The following is a 15,917-nucleotide window of genomic DNA, read 5'->3' on the forward strand; positions in this document are numbered from 1 at the left end:
TCAGCCCTCTTCTAAGTGACAGCCCTTCAAATGCTTAAAGAAAGCAAACATGCCAGTGGTGAGATCCAAAAATTTTAGTAACAGGTTCCCATGGTGGTGGGATTCAAACTGTGGCGTAGCACCAATGGGTCTGGGCAGGGCACGACGCGGGCATGGCCAGGCATTCCGTGGGCGGGGCATTCCTGGGCAGGGCCGTGGCAAGGACGCAGCCGCTGCGCTGGTCCTTGAGCGGGAAACGAACGCACGCTGGCGCAGGCTGCCACGCACGCCGGTGCACCTCCTGCTAGACTGCTTCAAGTTCTGCGCGCTACTGCTGAGAGGAGGGGCGTCACTAAGGCAAAAATCACGTGGCAAAATCACCCATTAGTGACCCCCTCTTGGCACACACAAATAATTAGTAACCTACTCTCGGGAACCTGCGAGAACCTGCTGTATCCCACCTCTGAAACATCCCCCCTCCCCTCTCAAGCCTTCTTCTCCAGACTGAACTGGAAGATCTGGAATTACGGCAGATCTCCCGAAGATAAATATCAGCTCCTCTGCAGAAAATGCCTCCTTCGGAGAGCAGGAGGCACAACATTATATTCCACCGAGTCCTTTCCCTCTCCGAATGCTGCCCTCCTCAGACTCCACGCCCAAATCTCCAAAAAATGTCTCCCCCTGCAGTCAGCAACCGCAGAGACCTTGCTGCTCCCCTTCTGCAACCTCAGAGCGGCTCTCGCCCAGAATATCTAAATTAGCAGGGGATAATTTACTTAAAAAATTAATAGACTGAACCTTCCCTGATATAATTGGCCTGAAAATTATTTTAACCACGTGAACCTGAAATGTGTAAATTAGTTAGAACTAGTCTAATTAGCAACGGGAGGGGGAGCGAAAGAGACTCCCGTACATGTGGAGAAGTTCCTGGGCTGGAACTTGCGGTAGCTGCGTGACCCTCCAATTACCTTGAGTTAATTTGTTTGGCAGATAAATACATTTCACCGGCCTCGCTATAATTAGCTCCTTTAGAATTCTGGGACTCCTGACCAAGTCCAAAAAAATTACCGTGTATGTGCCAAAGCAGGCTTGGGGGGCCGGGGGGGTTCACAATCCAGTGTGTGAACTCAGCAACGAGAAGGCGACCCTTTCTTCAAGCCAGCAACACACAACAAAAGCATCCATCGGCTCCGACTGCTGTAAACAAGAATGGATAATTAAGGTTAAATTAGGGCCAAATTCTGCACAATTCTGCCCAGCGACTGGATCGACGAGGTTCACTGCAGCCTTCCAGATAAACAGGATTCATAGTTCCCATCATTCCCTGCCAGCATGCTGGCAGGGGATGATGGGAACTGTAGTCCATAACATCTGGAGGGCTGCGAGTTGGACACCTAGAGGCTTTCAGGTAGCACCTGCAGGAGGGGTGGAGGCTGAAGATCAGTGGGGGAGTATCCGTTTGGCAGGCAAAAGGTCGAGGTCGTAGGTTCAACCCACGGCATCTCCAGTGAAAAGGCAGTAGGTCAGTGATGGCGAACCTTTTCGAGACCGAGTGCCCAAACTGCAACCCAAAACCTGCTTACTTATCGCAGAGTGTCAACACGGCAATTTAACCCGAATACTGAGGTTTTAGTTTAGAAAAAAATAGTTGGCTCTGAGGTGTGCATTACTCGGGAGTAAGCTGGGTGGTAGTCGGTGGCTTTACTTTGAAGCAACAGCACAACTCTTCCAACGGGTGAATCACGACCCTAGGAGGGTTTACTCAGAAGCAAGCCCCATTGCCAGCAACTGAGCTTACTCCCAGGGAAAGGATCGCGCTTTAGTTCTTCGCATGAAAATCAGTGGGGTTTAACAGCGCTTAACAGGGTTACCTGCACTGCGTCCCCAAAACTAGGTTTAATGCTAATAATCGAGCCCAGCAGCCCAGGCCAGCCTAGATGTGTGTGAGGGGCACTCTGCGCGTGCCCATAGAGAGAGCTCTGAGTGCCACCTCTGGCACCCGTGCCATAGGTTCGCCACCACTGCAGTAGGTGATGTGAAAGACCTCCACCTGGGATTCTGGGGAGCGGCTGCCAGTCTGAGCATCAGTGGCGTTGGAGGTTAAGAGCTCGTGTATCTAATCTGGAGGAACTGGGTTCGATTCCCAGCTCTGCTGCTTGAGCTGTGGAGGCTTATCTGGGGAATTCAGACTAGCCTGTGCACTCCCACACACGCCAGCTGGGTGACCTTGGGCTAGTCACAGCTTCTCAGAGCTCTCTCAGCCCCACCCACCTCACAGGGTGTTTGTTGTGATGGGGAAAGGGCAAGGAGATTGTCAGCTCCTTTGAGTCTCCTACAGGAGAGAAAGGGGGGATATAAATCCAAACTCCTCCTCCTCCTCCTCCTCCTCCTCTTCTTCTTCTTCTTCTTCTTCTTCTTCTTCTTCTTCTGCTCCAACACATACAGAACAACAACAATAAAATAACAATAAAAAAGAAAACCATCATCCACATCACAATCCCAACAATAAGCTGAATCCACGGACAATACAAAGAGCAGCAGAATCACAAAGAAGCCTTCCGGAAGAGGACAGTCTTGTGGGCTTTCCTAAAAACAGGCTGGTAATGGGCAGTTTTTGCCTCTAAAGGCAACCTGTTCAAAGGAGCTACACCTGTGGTGGCGAAGAAGAAGAAGAAGAAGAAGAAGAAGAAGAAGAAGAAGAAGAAGAAGAAGAAGAAGAAGAAGAAGAAGAAGAAGAAGAAGAAGAAGAAGAAGAAGAAGAAGAAGAAGAAGAAGAAGAAGAAGAAGAAGAAGAAGAAGAAGAAGAGGAGGAGGAGGAGGAGTTTGGATTTATATCCCCCCTTTCTCTCCTGTAGGAGACTCAAAGGGGCTGACAATCTCCTTGCCCTTTCCCCCTCACAACAAACACCCTGTGAGGTGGGTGGGGCTGAGAGAGCTCCGAGAAGCTGTGACTAGCCCAAGGTCACCCAGCTGGCTTGTGTGGGAGTGTACAGGCTAATCTGAATTCCCCAGATAAGCCTCCACAGCTCAGGCGGCAGAGCTGGGAATCAAACCCAGTTCCTCCAGATTAGATACATGAGCTCTTAACCTCCTACGCCACTGCTGCTATATACTTGTACTCAGCGTGTCCTGCCAATTCCAGCAACATGTAGTTTTCCTATTTTAAAAATTTTTTGAGGAGTCATCTTGAAAGAAGCTATGCAGGGTGTCTTCCCAAGATGCCTTTTTTAGCGTTCCCAGGATGTCTTATCTAGGCTGTGCGGAACAGACCGCTGTGTGCGTTTGCGCAGACACGTAGTGTGAGAACCGGGGCAATCAGGTTAGAATCCAGCCAACAGAACAGGTGGAAAGTCGGCGCACCACTTTCAGAAGCAATTTGTTTGAGAGGATGTTTCTTTCCAAGGGGAAATTCCAAACTCATTTTCCTGGCACAGACAATGGAAATACCCACCGCTCCCATCCAAAAGAAACTGTCCAGTGCTTTTTAACTAGAAACGTCATTTCAGATTTATGCCTTGACACAGAATGTTGGTTTTAAATAGCGGCAACAACCGGGTTTATTGTTTAGGCTGACAAATTAATGCAAATCTCTCGAAAATGGGAATTCAAACGCTCGCACAAGTCATTTCTCCACAGAGGAGACTTTGCTCCGTTGCAACGAGAAATGCGCAAAAAAAACCCTCAGCCCATGAGAATTTGCACTAAACGTAATGAAACTTTTAACTTCCCTTGACATCTTTATAGACGTTTCACCTGAGTGTTCCAAATTCACATCAAAATGTTGCTTTGGGGGAAATCTGCTGACAATTCTGCCATTACCAGCCTTCCCTCTGCTCTGAAATTTGCACTAAATTTTGCAATTATGAGAGACCCTGAAGTCTGAGGGGAGAGAGATGACAGCCATGAGTTATACGTCAAAAGAGGCAGAAGTTTGCACAGTTATACGTCAAAAGAGGCAGAAGTTGCACAGTGGCGAATAGGAAGGCGCTCCAAAGGGTGATCACCACTGCACAAAGGATTATCGGCTGCCCTCTCCTCTCCTTGGAAGAAATCTATAATGCCCGAAGCCTAAATAAAGCCCAAAATATTCTGAGGGACCCGTCTCATCCAGCACACTCTCTTTTTAAACTGTTACCATCTGGCAGACGATACAGGGCCCTCAGAACTAGGACAAAGAGGCTTAGAGACAGCTTCTACTCTAGAGCTGTGGCTATGTTAAACTCCGCTGCTTCATATTGATGTATTTGGGGCTGTGTAGGGATGGGTGGAGGATGATGATGTATGAGTCTGGAATTGTGTGCATCGAGGAATGCTGCTGTAAATTTCGTTGTGCGTGCACAATGACAATAAAATGCTTATGCTTATGCTTATGCTTTTTGTGGCACATCAAAACCAGCAAGATTTTGCTTTAGTAGAAAGCAGCCTACTGGTCCCTAGTCCATGAAAGTAGAAAACAGGATAACACCGTCTTGGGCCCATTATCCGGGGAGTGCTTATATATAAGAATGTATGTTTTTAAAGTATGCATTAGTCTTAAATATGTAGACTGTAACATCATGTGCATGCATCTGTGCATGTATTTTTATCTGTAATTTTTGAACTTCTTTTTTTTGTAAATCTTTATTAGAGTTTCCCATATAAATACAATAATATATCACTTTCATCTACAATCTTACATCAGAGTTGTACAGTGTATAATAAAAAAGAACTACCAATTGCTTTAATGTAACTCAATATTGCTCCTTTGTTTCTAGTGCTCATTCCCTCCCACTCCTACCCTCCCCACTTACCACCCTACACCCTTGACTTCCCCTCTTATCTATAAGATATTTCGTCTTTCTGAACGACTAATTTCTCCGTTTCCAATAATATAATCTAACCCTTCTTACCTATTTCAATTTATTATTTACATTTTGTACTATATATATAACAGAAACAGTGGTAATTTGCTTAGCATACTAAGCTTTTAACTTCAAAATTTTACAGGAGTTATTGTGATATCATACATTCTAGATTGATACATTGTCCAAGGAAGCCAGATTTCTTCATATTTTTCTGATGGTATTTTCTTAACCTGGAAGGCGAGTCTATCCGTTATATATAGAGTCTGTACTTTCGCACGCCATTCCTCCAGCGTTGGTACTTGGTCCGATCTCCAATGCCTGTAATTTTTGGAATTGCTGCTATAATGTATTTTAATGAATTTTAATGTTTTATCGCTATATTGTATTTACGAGACCTTATATTGTATCTGTTTTATGTCTCATTGTACACCACCCAGAGTCCTTCGGGGGTTGGGCGGTTTATCAAGCCTAATAAATAATAGTAATAGTAGTAGTAGTAGTAGTAGTAGTAGTAGTAGTAGTAGTAGTAGTAGTAGTAGTAGTAGTAATAATAATAATAATAATAATAATAATAATAATAATAATAATAATAATAATAATAATAATGCAGTGCCTAAAGACCTTGGACGGCACTTAAAAACAATCGGCGCTGACAAAATCACCATATGTCAGCTGCAAAAGGCCACCGTACTCAGCTCTGCACGCATTATTCGTCGATACATCACACAGTCCTAGATGCTTGGGAAGCGTCTGACGTGTGATGTAACACAAAATCCAGCATATTGATCTTGTTTGCTGTGTATAACTGTTTTTGTATCAACATAATAATAATAGTTGACCACAGACGTGCTTGAATAATTCTTTCCGTTATATCATACTGAAAAGCAAAGTTCCATTTTCTCTTTAAATTCGTGTTCTGGTTGTCTGTTTACAACAAAGTGAGTCAATTTAGATCTAATGAGGTGCTCTCTCATGTTGCCTTCCCGATTTTCTTGATCGGGAAATCTCTCCATTTTCCAACTGGACGCAACAGTAATTCTTGCTGCTGTTAGTAAATACAGGAATAGCCATTTGACTTATGTGCATGACAGCCAACGATCGATCCATCCTCTGTAAACATGTTTATTCTTTTTTAAAGAACAGCAACAACATCTTAGCCAGGGACTATCCCCACATCTTGTGCAGTGAGTCCCACAGATCTGCCCACGGGAGCAGAGCATTTGCGACCGGTTTGGCTCCTCTCTCCTCTGGGCTAGTCTGTTGATGACATGTAGATGTGTAGCCTTTCGTGATTTGTCCTTATTGTTTTCTAATATTGTAAGCAGCTTTGAGTCCACAGTGAATGGAGAAAAGTGGGCTAAATATTACCCAAATAAATAAATAACTGCCTCTAGTCCTTATAGAGCCATGGTGGCGAACCTTTGGCACTCCAGATGTTATGGACTACAATTCCCATCAGCCCCTTCCAGCATGGCCAATTGGCCATGCTGGTAGGGACTGATGGGAATTGTAGTTCCTGAACATCTGGAGAGCCGCAGGTTCCCTACCCCTGATCTAGTCCAACCCCTTGCTTAGTTGGGTTCAGCCTAAAGCATCCCTGACAAGTCTCCATCGAACCACTACTTGAAGGCTGCCCGTAAGGGGATCTCACCACCTCCCTCGGCACCCAATTTCACTGCTGAACTACTCTTACTATTCAGAAAAATGTTCTAATACCCAACCAGTTGCTTTCCGGATGTAATTTAAACCCATTACGGTGAATCCTTTCCAGCTGTTGGAGTTGCAGAAAGAGGAGGGGATGTCAAACATTTGAAAACACTAATCAAGCAAGGATACAGTGTTGATGCCCCTGATAACAGAGGTTGGACGGCAATTCGTGAAGCAGCCTTTCGTAACAAAAGTGGCTGTCTGAAGCTCTTACTTCGTGCCACACCTTCAGATGACTTCATTAGAGCAAAGACGTTTGACGATACCTGTCCGCTGCACCATTCCGCAAGTCGGGGAAGTTTGGAATGTGTTGCTGTTTTTTTAAAAAAAATCTGGAGCCAATCCTAACGAGGTTACTAATGATGCAACCACACCGTTGTTTCCAGCGGTTGAGCAGGGACACACTGGTCGAATCCCCACTTGAAATTTGCACGCAGATCCAAACCTGTTCGTTGTGAAACCGCGTCCTCTTCATTGGAGTTTCTCCCTCCCCACTGCAGCGAGCACACAGCAGACACACCCGGTTGCAGAACTCTTAGCAATCCCCATTACCAGGCTAGCTCGCTTCGCCAGTCTCCCCTGATTGGTTGGCGTGCCTTGATGGGGTGGGACCTTTTCCCACTGCGGAAACGTACATTGTACACGTTACTTGTGTAAACCATTAACAATTCAAAGTTACGCGTTTGACTGTTTAATGTTTGCATCCCCTTCTGCTGGCCGATCGCAAAAGCGGAAATAAAACCAAGGAAAGGCTGTGTGCACATCGCAGCGCTGATTGGTTGCCCGAATTCCGCTTCACACTCCAGGGTGGGAAACGAGTCAGGGTTTCAACCCTCATCCCTCCCCTCAGATCAGCTCTGAACCATGATAATGGGGTCTCTGCCACTTGCAACCAGGTCCTGCCGGAACGCGGATGAACGGGGAGAACGAGCGCCAGAAACGGAATCTGCCACGCAAGCAATGGGGAGGTCGTCCCTCAAACCTGGTTAGTTTGTGTTCTGAAACCTGGCTAAGACGGTAGTGGGGATTCGACCACTGATGTCATAAAGCTTCTACTTCATCGTGGGGTCCTCTCCTCTGCTTTCAACAGGATCAGCTCCCTGCCTTCCACTAAGTGACAGCATTTCCAATACTTCCAGAGAGCCATCATTTTTCCTTTGGTCAGCCTTGAGTCTACTGCCGATGAGTTGCACAGGGCGCTCCTGGTTTGCGGGTATTATGGGGGGCATTTGTCCTCTGACTCCACACCATTCCTAATTTTGTAACCCTCCACCCTTCCATCACTTGATTGAATTTTTTTCTAAATGAAAAAAAAAACCACACGATGTCTGCCGGGGCAATTACGCCAACCCCGAGAGCTGCCCTATTCAGCACCTTTTAAGAACATAAGAACATAAGAAGGAGCCTGCTGGATCAGACCAGAGTCCATCTAGTCCAGCTCTCTGCTACTCGCAGTGGCCCACCAGGTGCCTTTGGGAGCTCACATGCAGAATGTGAAAGCAATGGCCTTCTGCGGCTGTTCTCCCAATCACCTGGTCTGCTAAGGCATTTGCAATCTCAAATCAAAGAGGATCAAGATTGGTAGCCATAAATCGATTTCTCCTCCATAAATCTGTCCAAGCCCCTTTTAAAGCTATCCAGGTTAGTGGCCATCACCACCTCCTGTGGCAGCATATTCCAAACACCAATCACACGTTGCGTGAAGTAGTGTTTCCTTTGATTAGTCCTAATTCTTCCCCCCAGCATTTTCAATGGATGCCCCCTGGTTCTAGTATTGTGAGAAATTTTTGTGAGAAATTTTTCTCTCTGTCCACATTTTCTACCCCCTGCATAATTTTATAGACTTCAATCATATCCCCCCTCAGCCGTCTCCTCTCCAAACGAAAGAGTCCCAAACGCTGCAGCCTCTCCTCATAGGGAAGGTGCTCCCATCCCTCAATCATCCTTGTTGCCCTTCTCTGCACTTTTTCTATCTCTTCGATATCCTTTTTGAGATGCGGTGACCAGAACTGGACACAGGACTCCAAGTGCGGTCGTTCCACGGCTTTATATAAGGGCATGACAATCCTTGCAGTTTTATTATCAACTCCTTTCCTAATTATCCCCAGCATAGAGTTTGCCTTTTTCACAGCTGCCAGGCGTTGAGTTGAGATAAAAATTGAGATGCCATGCACCTTTTCCCATTTCTTCTACATCCTTTTTGACATGCAGTAATCAGAGCCAAACGAATCACATCTGTATTGCAAACAGGGGCCACGCCAGGGACTGAGCACCCGTGCCAGATCAGACCAGAGGTCCATCTTGTCCCACATCCTGTTTCTCACAATGGCCAACCAGGTGCCGTCCGCAGCCGACAAACAGGCCACAGAAACTCTGATCTCGCACCCCAGTCCTTGGGGTCACAGGTTGGCTGCCTATGAATATTAAGGTTCCCTTTACTCCCCATCATGACTAGTATCCACCAATAACACTGCTTTTCAGTCCACCCATGCTTTCACCATGACCCAATGATTGGTGGCGGACTGAATTAAGCATTCAATTAGCTATTCATTAAATGAAGAAGTATTTCCTCTTGCCTATCCTGAATGGGTTGGGCCCCCCTGAGGTCACTTCTTCCTTTTCATTTTATCTAAAAAAAGAAGAGTTTGGATTTACACCCTGCCTCTCTCTCCTAGACAGAGTTTCAAAGCGGCTTTCAAGCCCCTCTCTCCACAACAGACACCTTGTGAGGCAGGTGGAGCTGGGAGAGTTCTGAGAGAACTGTGACTGGGCCGAGGTTACCCAGCAGGCTTCATGTGGACGAGTGGGGAATCAAACCCAGTTCTCCAGATTAGAGTCTGTCATTCATGTGGGAAAGTGATTGAACACAGTTCTCCCTTGGGTCTCAGGCTGGGGTCTTTCACACGCACACACACAGAGGTGGGATCCAGCAGGTTCTCACAGGTTCCCGAGAGTAGGTTACTCATTGTTTGCGTGTGCCGAGAGGGGTGACTAATGGGTGATTTTGCCACCTGATTTTGGCCTTAGTTACGCCCCTCCTCACAGCAGTAGCGCGCAGAACTTGAAGCAGTCTAGCTGGAGGTGCACCGGCGTGCGTGGCAGCCTGCGCCTGCGTGCATTCGTTTCCCGCCCGAGGACCGGCGCAGCGGCTGCGTCCTTGCCACAGCCCCGCCCAGGAATGCCCCGCCCCCGGAATGCCCCACCCAGCCCTATTGGCACTACACCATAGTTTGAATCCCACCACCATGGGAACCTGTTACTAAAATTTTTGGATCCCATCACTGCACGCACGCACGCACACACACACACACACCACTGCCTGGTCCTTTTTAAAATGGGAGGTGCTGAGGATTGAAGCTGGGACCTTTGGCATGCCAGGCAGATGTTCTGCCGCTGAGCCTGTGTCCCCAAACTGGCCCTGTGATCTGCGCACCCGCTCTGCCCTGGGCTCTCTTTGCTCTCCTGGCCATGGCAACCGTGGCTCTGTCCTTTCCTCCTGGGCTTTCCGTCCTGCTTTTAAAGTTCCATTTAAGTATCTCATAAATATTGAAGGGTTCTGATTTTTTAAACACGAAATTAGTTTGCCACTGATGAGCTATTAACCTTAACACAACGTCCCTCTGTGTTCCCAACATGACTTTGGTTGTGTAACTGGCAGATGGGGGGTGGGAGGGGAGGGGGAGAGAGAGAGAGAGAGAGAAGATGGGATGTTTCAGAAGACTGACCTGATTCCAGCTTCACCTGGGGAAGGGTTGGGCTAGTTTTACAGTCCTCTGTTCAGGTCCCCTGTTTTTTCAGTGTCCAATACAAGCAGAGGCGTATCTAGGGAAATGGAGCCTAGGGCAACATCTGAGTTTTCTGCCCCCTCCCCCCAAGGGCTCCATATTCCCTTGATGCAGGTGTGTGTGGGGGGGGGAGAGAGAGATCAAACCATCTGCTGATCTCATGGAGGAGCACCCAGGTCTACCGCTGAGCAGGCTGGGAGGGGCCAAGTCGGCATGCTGGCACAGGTTCCAGCTCCGGAGGGTCGGTGGCTTGTAGGGCCAGCCCGCCAGCCCATGAGTGCCCTCGCCCTGCCTCGCAACCCCCACGATGGGCACACAGAGATTTTCACCGGGGGAGGCGTGTGTGTGGCTTTGGTGTGTGTGTGTAGGGGGGGTGATTTTGCGGCAAACCCATTCATTCCCACGCACATTTTCCTCCCGTTTTTTCCTAAGAACAGCCCTGTGATGTAGGCTGGCTGAGAGAGGGAGCAACCCACTCAGCCGCCCAGTGCATTTGATGGCTAAGCGGAGATTTAAACCAACGTTAACACACTATATCAGCATGGTGGAGTGGTTCAGAGTGGTGGACTCTAATCTGGAGAGCCAGGTGTGCTTCCCCACGCCTCCACACGAGCAGCAGACTTTTATCTAGAGAACTTCTTTTGTTGCTTGTTTTCTGCTGCCTCAGAGACTAGGACACGTAGTAATGGATTCAAGGCAGTGGTGGGATCCAAAAATTTTAGTAACAGGTTCCCATGGTGGTGAGATTCAAACTGTGGCGTAGCGCCAATGGGGCTGGGAGGGACACAATGGGGGTGTGGCCGGGCAATCCGGGGTGGAGCATTCCTGGGCGGGGCTGTGGCAAGGACGCAGCCGCTGTGCCGGTCCTTGGGCAGGAAATGAATGCACGCAGGCGCAGGCTGCCATGCACACCGGTACACCTCCTGCTAGACTAAGGTGACCAGATTGTCACCTTTTAAAACCGGGACTGCCTTTTGGGGTGCTCCCTGGATTCCCGCCCTGTGATTCCGGGAACCGGGAGCACCCCAGAAGGCAAAATCGGGACAGGTACAAAACCCCGCAGGACGCGGGACAGATTGGTGTAAGGCGGGACTGTCCCGCCAAAAGCGGGACGTCTGGTCACCTTATGCTAGACTGCTCCAAGTTCTGTGCGCTACTGCGGAGAGGAGGGGCGTAACTAAGGCAAAAATCACATGGCAAAATCACCCATTAGTAACCCCCTCTCGGCACACACAAATAAGTAGTAACCTACTCTCGGGAACCTGTGAGAACCTGCTGGATCCCACCTCTGATTCAAGGTGCAGGAAAAGAGATTCAGGAAAACAAACAAGGTGTCTGTTGTGAGGAGAAGGAGGAAAAGGAGTTGGTCAGCTGCTTTGAGGCTGCTTACGGTTGAGAAACGCAGGTTATAAAAACCCATTTTTCTTCTTCTAGTTGACTTTGGTCAGACTGCAGCCCGGTGACCACGATCAGACTCGTGCAAAGAAGCCAAATGGTAGGAAATGCCCCAGAAACGTGGGGTCAGAAAGACAGGGGACCCCTACAACAGGCGATGGCCACCTTTCTACCCCTCATCATCCCCGGAGTAATAGTGAGGGAAAGGCCAAGGGTCAAGTAGAAAATATCTTGTCTGTCACAGGAGACGGCTGCGTAATCTGGAGCGCCTGCCCCCATCACTTGCAGCTCTGATGTTTGCAGGAATAATAGTCCTATCGTTCATTATTACGAGACGGGCTTTCAAGGGAGAAAGAGAGAGCACCGGCTTCCCTCTCCTTTCTGGCGGATTTTGACACTTTGCTCCGTTTCTTCCTCTCCCCTTTCATCTGCTCATTCTTTGCCTTTTGTTTCCTTCCTCGCTTCTCTGCCGTCCTCCAGTTCCTGGTCTATTTGCTGCCGGCCTTTTCAAGTCCCTGCCTTTCATTTGGATTCGCTAAATGTGTCTATTATCGGGTCTCTTTCAATGAAGGCCAGAATATTTACCGTGCGCTCAGTTGCAGGGGTAGCGTTCACTTAGGGGAGTCCAAAGTTCATTTCCCTCCAGCCCTGCATTTTCTTGTCGCCTGCATTCTTCACAAGGACAATTGGCTTTCAGCGCTGCACTCCGGTCCCTTTGGTCACATCCTTTGTCTAATTTTTCTTTCCTTTTTTGGCCACAGTTTCCCTTAAACTAGAAGTTGCTGTTAACTGCATTGGGCAATGCGTGCTATTAAGCATCCTTGTCAGGGAAAATGCAGAGGGATCTAAAGAACTTGTAATGCAGAACATAAAATAACTCCACCTTCAACAGCGGGTCAGTCACTCGTTAATTACTTTACAGAGCAGAATCACCAACCCTTGGGCTTGACCTTTGAGGCTATTCAGATACTAGCGAGAGGCTGAGTGGATTCTGAAACAGAGCATTTTGGTCCCTCATGAGTTAAATGAAGATCCGAGTCTTGTACGGTTAACACAGATCTGAAATCTGTTGCATTTTGCTTTACTTCTCTGTAAGTTCAGCAGCTGTTAGGAAAAGTACTAGAGAGAAACATATTTAGAACTATATACAGTGGTGGGATCCAAAAATTTTAGTAACAGGTTCCCACGGTGGTGGGATTCAAACTGTATGAAGCCAATGGGCTAGCGGCACGCCGGGGCGTGGCTGGGCATTCCGGGGGCGGGGCATTCCTGGGCGGGGCTGCGGCAGTGACGAAAGGCTGCTGCAAGCCGGGTCCTTGGGTGGAAACGAATGCACGCAGGCGCAGGCTGCCAGGCACGCCGGTGCACCTCCTGCTAGACTGCTTCAAGTTCTGCGCGCTACTGCTGAGAGGAGGGGCATAACGAAGGCAAAAATCACGTGGCAAAATCACCAATTAGCAACCCCCTCTCGGCACACACAAATAATTAGTAACCTGCTCTCGGGAACCTGTGAGAACCTGCTGGATCCCACCTCTGGCTATATAATTATATATATATAATATTTATATTATATTTATTATTGTGGATTCTTTATGCCTGGGACATACAATCTTAACTATGTTCTTTTTTGGACAAAGCTCTCAAGTGCTTTGCTAGTTCAGTTCAAAGCTTACAACTCGATGATATTTTTGTTCCTGGGATTTCTCAGTTTATATAACATTTTTATTTATAAATGCTCACTTTTTTTTTTCTCATGCACTTTAAAATCTTGCACTTTGGTTGTTTTAATACTAGTCTATCCACGTGCATTTTACATTATCTTTCAGATTCCCTGACAAAGCTGCATGCAGGAATGCACCGGGACTGTTTTAGTGTCATTGTGTTGTCGAAGGCTTTCTCGGCCAGAATCACTAGGGTGTCGTGGATCTTCCGGGCTGTATGGCCGTGTTCTAGCAGCATTCTCTCCTGACGTTTCACCTGCATCTGTGGCTGGCACCTTCAGAGGATCTGTGTGGTTTCCGGGCTATATGGCCGTGTTCTAGCAGCATTCTCTCCTGACGTTTCGCCTGCATCTGTGGCTGCCATCTTCAGAGGATCTGTGTGGTTTCCGGGCTATATGGCCGTGTTCCAGTAGGATTCTCTCCTGACATTTCGCCTGCGTCTGTGGCTGGCATCTTCAGAGGATTATTTTGCCCTGGGCTCATGGACAGACGGCACATCACTTTCACTGCTTGTTTCCAGATTTTTAAAAAAGGCGGTTTTGGCATCGTCAAAGAGCTGGGGCTGGACTGAGCATAACCTTGACTTTAGGTTTTCGCTATCATAAAATCTGTAATATATCAAATGCTGTGAAAGATACTCTTTGCCTTGAAGGGATCCCACCAAGCCTGGCGTCTCTCCTCAGAGATGGATGACGGGGGAAACGCCTTTCCGAGATTATTTTTATCTGGATGAGATATCGAGGAAAAAAATTCCTATTTCCCCTGCTGATCAGCTGGAGGGCTCTTCCTTAACCTGTTATCATCCCCATCCAAAAGGCACAAAATAGAGAGAGCCAACAGATGGGAGGAACGCCTCAGGAGCAGTTCCCGTGATGCCACACTTGGGCCTGCGTTTCAGCTCCATCCTCTTCTGAGGTTGTCGTTTTTTTGAAACAATAATTCATCCAGAAGTGTGCATCCTTGCCTGTGGCTGGCCTTTTGTGCTAATGTAACCTCAGCTTGTGGGTTCTGTGGGGCAGGACTTGGAATGAGTTTGCAACAACAAATTTTATAAACAAAATGGTTTACTTTCTTAACATCAAACATCAAACATCAACATTTAACATCACACTTCAAGGTCCTGTTCAGGTTTGCATTTTCAAGTCCTTATATTTACAGTCTACTGATACTGCCAAGTCCAATTCTTCTTTGCAAGTGGGTTGGCTCCTGAAGACTCCAAGGGCTTGGTGAACAGGATGCAACATGATGAAGGTTTCCAGGAGAACTCTCACCCATTACAACCACAAAAAGAAACCCTGAAACAATAAACTCCAATATTTACAACATAGCAAAAACAAACAACTACCTTCCCAGTAGTTCCCAACAATATTGCAGTTACCTTAACAAGGTGTTAAGGGCTAATACAACCAAGGTCCGAGTCTGGTAGCCTTGTCTCCTCCAACTACATGAGGTCTGCTGCAGCCTCTTGCTGCTTTGAGTCTCCACCCCTTTCTGGGTCAACCCATTCTGAGCATGGGGGTTACACTAAGTGGGCCTCTGGCCTGGCCCAACAAGTGCATTTTTCCTTTGAAAGTCAGCTTCTGTGTCTGGGCCACTGGACCCATTTGTGTAGGATAGCTCCCTTGGTTGTGGTTGCAAGATGAAGCCTCCCTGGCCAGGAGCAGTACTGTGTGCCTCTGAATACCAGGTGCAATTATCCTCCCTTTCCTGGTGAACTATCTCAGCGGCTTCTGGCTAGTTATGGTAGGAAACAGAGTGGACGTCAGATCTGATCAAAAAGATTCTTATGTTACTGAAAAAGAAGAAGAAGAAGAAGAAGAAGAAGAAGAAGAAGAAGAAGAAGAAGAAGAAGAAGAAGAAGAAGAAGAAGAAGAAGAAGAGGAGGAGGAGGAGAAGGAGGAGGAGGAGGAGGAGGAGTTTGGATTTATATCCCCCTTTCTCTCCTGCAGGAGACTCAAAGGGGCTTACAATCTCCTTGCCCTTCCCCCCTCACAACAAACACCCTGTGAGGTAGGTGGGGCTGAGAGAGCTCCGAGAAGCTGTGACTAGCCCAAGGTCACCCAGCTGGCGTGTGTGGGAGTGCCCAGGCTAATCTGAATTCCCCAGATAAGCCTCCACAGCTCAGGCGGCAGAGCTGGGAATCAAACCCGGTTCCTCCAGATTAGATACACGAGCTCAACCTCCTATGCCACTGCTGCTCCTTACATGGAGGCTTGCCAATTTCCAGGAGGGGCCTGGAGACATCTCGACTTGCCACTCATATCCAAGTAACAGAGATCAGATTCCCTAGAGAAAATGGCTCCTTTGGAAGGTGGACTAAAGAAAGAGGACTCTTGAGACTCCAGATAAGTTATAACTACACCCCATCAGCCTCACAGCATGGCCAATTGGGGCTGATGGGAATTGTAGTCCATAACATCTGGAGTGCCAAAGGTTCGCCACCACTGTGTTATACCTTCTCGAAGTCCCCCCCTTCCCCAGACTCC

The 15,917-nt window shown here is 47.7% G+C and overlaps 1 long non-coding RNA gene across 1 annotated transcript; it reads left to right on the forward strand.

Moving 5' to 3' along the window:
- The first annotated feature begins 5,461 nt into the window (after positions 1 to 5,461).
- On the forward strand, positions 5,462 to 15,270 carry LOC125437242. The gene is made up of 3 exons (XR_007245153.1): positions 5,462 to 5,656; positions 6,098 to 6,099; positions 15,233 to 15,270. It is a non-coding gene; the product is annotated as an uncharacterized LOC125437242 (long non-coding RNA).
- The last annotated feature ends 647 nt before the right edge of the window (positions 15,271 to 15,917 follow it).

Source organism: Sphaerodactylus townsendi, linkage group LG07 (assembly GCF_021028975.2).
Source record: "Sphaerodactylus townsendi isolate TG3544 linkage group LG07, MPM_Stown_v2.3, whole genome shotgun sequence".
NCBI lineage: Eukaryota > Metazoa > Chordata > Lepidosauria > Squamata > Sphaerodactylidae > Sphaerodactylus > Sphaerodactylus townsendi.